We start from the raw sequence: 6,052 nt of genomic DNA on the forward strand, positions 1-6,052 counted from the left end.
GGCGACTCTGCTCTGCCCCTACTCCAATTAGGGTGGTGTGTGTACCACGCCAGCAGGCTCCTGGGCCTGATCCGCTGGTCTGTCGCAGGTCTGCCTACCTTGGAGGCGCGGGTGGCGGATCTGCCCTGCCCCTCCTACCACGCCTGCGGACCCCTGGGCCTGATCTGCAGGTTGGTCACAGGTCTGCTCACCCTGCGGGCATGGGTGGCGGTTCCGCCAATCTTTTTTTTTTTTAAGGCAATAGATGAAAAGGAGGGAGGACAGCTCTGAAATATAAGAAAGTTGAAGAACATTCCAGAGGAGAACAACACAGAAATCTGCCAGAGGTAGGCATGGCAGCCGCCAAGTTTCCTGAACAGCAAGTGGCTTGTCTAAAGTGGAAAACACATTCAGGACAATGGGGAACAACAGTTCTGTATTGGTAAGATCAGGGAGGCACACATGAAGTATCATAATGAGAGAGAGAAAATTAACCCCTGCAATAAAAGGGAATTGCCAGATACACTTTCTCATAGAAAGTGACATAATAGAAAGAAGAGCTTTTTAAAATGTTTAACTGAAGCCTGCAGGTATTTTGAACTGATTAAAAGCTAGGATATTGTTGTAATAGTACAGGCATAAAAAGGTTTTTAAATGTCCCAATCAACATTTCCTTGCATTTAGCAAGCATGTTTTTGGTAAAAGAAGGAATAAAGTAACAAAGAGTTTAACTGTAGTTTTTGTTTGCTTGTTTTGGAATCCTGGTAGACTTAGAATGACCAAAACAAAAGCAGTAATGTCAGGAAAATAGAAGCTATAAGTAGAAGTAAAGGAATGAATAAGGTTAAATCAGAACACGAGATTCTGAATTAAGAAGAAAGCAACTTTGGACAGCAAAAGGCAACAAATAATTTGGCAAGGATATTCTCTGTATAAACACAGCTGTCAGAAAACAGGAGAACTCAAAGCAAAACCTCCTAAGGCGAGTAGTGTAAGCCACAGCTACTACATAAGGGAAACTCTTGGGTTTAACTTTTGATATATTCTTGACCCATTATACAATGCTGCTATAACTTGTTTATAATTTGGATTGTTTACATTTTGTATAGTATATCTATTGTGTCATTGTTTTAGACTGTGGGGCAATTGGAAATGCTAACTTTAGAATATGGGTGAGAGAAGAAAAAATAATATACAATCTTTATATAAGCTAATGGGAGAAAGTAGAAAGGCAGTTAACCCTTAGAATTTGCTTATAGTAATATATATTACATTTGAGTACACACAAAGCTTTGCATACCAGGAAAGAGGCTAAATAACTCACAGGCTGATAAGAGTTGTCTAAATATAAAAACCAAACATAAAGATTTCATTTTTTGATACTGAAATGTACCTACCTAATGATTCTTTGGAATTTCTTTCAGATTTCATCATCTCTTTGTGCAACAATAAAGCAGGAACCAGTTGGCTTGCAAAATCTTTGTCTTGAGTGACACAGAACTCTCATTTAAAATTTCTCAGAGTGAACTATTCGTTTTAATATGCAAATCTGAAGGAATTTCCTCAACTGTTTTATGGCACTTTTTTTCCTAAGAAGGGGTCATGAAATATTCCTGAGGAGTATTTTTGGCTTCCTTTTCTCAATACTGGTTTGTCTACCTGCTCTGGCTTATGGTTTCTTTTCTACATGCTGTTGGGTATGGACTATGTGGGTAATGGAGCAGTTTATGTCTCTGACTTCACATCTTTGAGTCAAACCCTCCCTCAGCATGCCACACTCATGCTTGGGCCCTATTCCTCTCTGGTGGTCATGTGTAAGATACAAGAGATGGTAAATGCCATTCTGCTGCAGGCTTAACTCCTTAACTCATTCTGATTTCTGACGGCAGCATTGATTGGCATTTTGAGCAAAGTCATGTTTCCTTCCCTGACACCAACATCAAAACGTTGAAAATTTAACCTACAGAAGAGTTATTACAAACACCTTCTTTTTTTTATATACTACCTATAATTAAAATTAGAGTTCCATGATTCTATATAAACTATACAGATAAACTACTTAATAACTACTTAACTGCAAAGAGAAAAAGGACAAAATAGAGAGGAATTTTATTTTCTTTCACATCCCATGTTCTGTTCAGCATTCCAGAACACTACTTTTTTTGTATAGTTAATTTCAGAAGGTAACTTGGGAATTTTAATGAAATATTTTGTGGTGAGATGTCTAGACAAGGCAAAAATTTACCTTCTAAAATAATTTCCTACTTTATTTTTAAATTTATTTTATTTTTTATTTATATATGACAGCAGAATGCATTACAATTCTTATTACACTTTATAGAGCACAATTTTTCATATCTCTGGTTGTATACATAGTATATTCACACCAACTCATGTCTTTATACCTGTACTTTAGATAATAATGATCATCACATTCCACCATTATTAATAACCCCATGCCCCCTCCCTTCACCCCAACCCCTCTGCCCTATCTAGAGTTTGTCTATTCCTCCCATCGTTTCCTACTTTATAAATCTGTGTTTACTGAATTATTTGTAGCTATTCATAGCTATAAACTATCCTCTTAGAAACTGCCTTTAGAGGGTCTCACAGATTCTTGAATGTTGTATCACTATTCTTGTTTGATTCTAACAATTTTAAAAATTTATTGTATTTCCCCTTATCATTTGAACATATACCTTTCAATTTCCATTTGTTTTTATAGTTTCTGTAGGCTTTATTTTTGTGTGTTGATTTCTAATTTCATTCTATTATTATCTGATAAGGGTAGGAAATCTATCAATGTTTTTGGTATTTGCTAAGATTTTCTTTGTGGTCTCAACTATAATTTATTTTGGACAAGGTTCTATGAACATATGAGAAGAAAGTGGATTTGGTTGTTATTGGAAATATATTCTATAATATTTGTTAAGTCCATTTGATTTATAACATGGTTTAGGCAGAAAGAATCTCTATTGAGTTTACATCTGGATGACCTATCTATTGATGAAAGAATTATGTTGAAATCATTCTTAGTATTATTGTACTGAGTCTTTAATTTGAATAGTGTATGTTTTTTGTAATTATGTGCACTGACATTTGGTACATAAATATTTACTATCCTTATATCTTCTTGTTGGATTATTTCCTTCATCAATATGAAGTGCCCTTTGTCTTTTCTGATTAATTTTGTCTTGAAATCTGCTTTGTTGTATATAAGAATAGTTACTCCTGCTTGTTTTCAGACTCCATTTGCATGTTACATCAACTTCCATCCTTTCACTTTTAGTTTGCAGCTGTGTTTGCCTGTAAAGTGAGTCTTTTGCAAACAACATATAGTTGGGTCTTGTTTTTTAGTACATTCTTCCAGCTACATCTTTTAATTGGATAATCTAGACCAGTTACATCCAATATTATTATTATAATATTATTATGTAGAGATGTTTATTAATTCCTGCCATTTTGATTTATTTCTAATGTTTAACTTGGTTGTGTTTCTCATTTATGTAGCTACTATTCAGGTGATATTTGTTCATTTGTGAGCTATGGAGTTTGGTTTTGATTTCTTTTGTGTGAACTATTTCTTTAAGTAGTTTTATTAGTGCCACCTTAGTTGTCATTAATTGTTTCAATTTCTGCTTATCTTGGAAGGTTTTTTATTTCTTGTTTAATTCTAAAGAATAGCTTTGCTGGATGTAGCAATCTTGGCTGACAGTAATTTTCTTTCATGCCTTGGAACGCATCATTCCAAGCCCTCTTGGAATTTAGTTTGTGCTGAGAAATCAGAAGTGATTCTGCTTGGCTTTCCTCTGTGACCTGACCTCAGCCTTGTACCATATATTAGGCATTTTAATTATAATGTATTGTAGAGAGGTTCTTTTTTGATCTTATCTGTTTGGGGTCCTGAATGTCTCCTATATTTGATGTCTATTTCATTTTCAAGGTTTAATTTTTTTTTATTTTATTATTTCCCTGAAGAGGATATTCATGCCATTAGGCTGCCTCTCACAATCTTCTTCAATTACAATAATTCTTAAATTTGGACTCTTTTTGTTGTACCAGAGTTTTTGTTATTCTAGTCATGGTTACTTCTTTTCTTTAATATTGTTTGAATGTTCAATGCCAGCCACTTTTTCTTCCAGCTCTAAGATTCTCTTTTCATTATGCCTACTCAATTACAGAGACTTTTTTTTAAAAAAAATATGTTTTTAGATGTTGATGAACCTTTATTTTATTCATTTATTTTTATGGGGTGCTGAGAATTGAACCCAGGGCCTCACACATGCTAGGCAAGTGCTCTACCACTGAGCCACAACCCCAGCAACAGAGACTTTAGACTGACTGCTTTATTTGATTTATTGTGTCTCTCATTAGCAAAATTTCTGACTGGTTCTATTTTATTATCTCTCCTTATTGAATTTTTCATTTATATCCTGTACTGACTTCCTTAATTCATTCAACTATTTTCTACTTTTTCTTGATAATGATTCATTTGAATTCTTTATTTGATAAGGCATCCACTTCAATATCTTTGAAGTCTGTTGCTTGTGAATTATGAATCATAGGAGGCATTGTGTTATCTTATTTTTTATGAATTTAATGGGATGAATTTTTATTCCACTCTTATATGTGAGCCTTTTTTAGGATATAGTCTTCTTTTGCCAATGTGTCCTAGAACGATCTAGATTGAGATCCCTCATAGGTGTGGTATTCACAGACTTTAAGTTAATTCTATGCTTTTGCTGTAAAAGTAGATTTCCATGAGTGGGACCTGAGGGCCACCTCCTCCTGCCAAGCCATTCTACTTGGGGTCTGTCATTAGTTTTGGGGGTTTGCCTTTTCTATTATTTGTATTAAAATATTGCTGGAGTTCAAGTGTGTTTAATTATTTTTCAATTATGCATTTGAGACTATAATTTTCCCTCTAACAAAGCTGCAATGAAGTCCTGGAGTTTTTGCATGCTGTATATCATTTAGTTCTGAAGTTTCTGTCATTTCTACTGTGATTTCTTCTTTGACCATTTTTTTGTAGTGCAATTATCAAATCAAGATTCATCTTAAATTTTATATTTCTTCTTATTAACTTTTTAGCTGCATGTATTTAGTTATATTATTTTAGTTACCAATTAGAACTAAAGCATATTTCCTTTAATTACTAGAATCTAGTGGGAACACTTTTTACCAGATTTCTGTATAATGTTAAAATCTTAGAACTTTATTTACCAGCCACCACCTGCTGTTTGTGTTGTCTGTTTTAATTCCATATATAGTTTAAAGCCTACAGAGCATATTTGTTATCATATTGATTTAACTTTTTCCTTTATTGTCATATTTTTGATGAAAATAGTTTTCTCTTTGACTGAGAAGCCCTCTTGCATTTTTTTTTTTGCTTTTCTTTGTCACAATGTTTGAAGAACATATTTAGAATGTGGAATTTAAAGTTGGCAACTGTTTTTTTTCAGCTCTTGAAATTTATGATTCCAGTATTTTCTGGCTATCATCATATGGTCTGGGAGTGAGTTTTTAAGTCCTATTGTTTTTTGAAGGCAATGGTTTGTTATTGTTGTTTACTGTTTTTTTTAAAGGCATCATTCCACAGAGACATTATTATCCTATATACATGTATGACTTCACTATCTACACCATCTACATGTAGATGGTGACTGCATCATCTTCAGCCAGAGGAATGAGAAGTTCTGCTCCATTTGTATATAATGTATACACAAATTTTATTGTCATTGAGACTTTCCATTAGATATATTTTTATGTTTCCAATTTTATGGCAAAATTCCCTATCTTGTATTTACTCTCTAACATAAACTAAGGATATTTAAAAGCCTATGCTTGATAGTCTAACATGTAATTAAGTTTTTACTCCATTGTTCATTATTTTACTTGACCTCATTTTATATACTTCTTGTATTTTTTAAATTTAATATGTAATTTTATGTGTAAAATATATGAAAGCTCTGGAGACTATTATACCTGGGAGTATTAATTTTAGCTTCTGCCATCTATAATTAGAATAATAGATGATCATTTATGTTCACAGTTGGAGTCAACTCAAGTCTGA

The sequence above is a fragment of the Marmota marmota genome, unplaced genomic scaffold, assembly GCF_001458135.2.
Source record: "Marmota marmota marmota unplaced genomic scaffold, marMar, whole genome shotgun sequence".
In the NCBI taxonomy this organism is placed as follows: domain Eukaryota; kingdom Metazoa; phylum Chordata; class Mammalia; order Rodentia; family Sciuridae; genus Marmota; species Marmota marmota.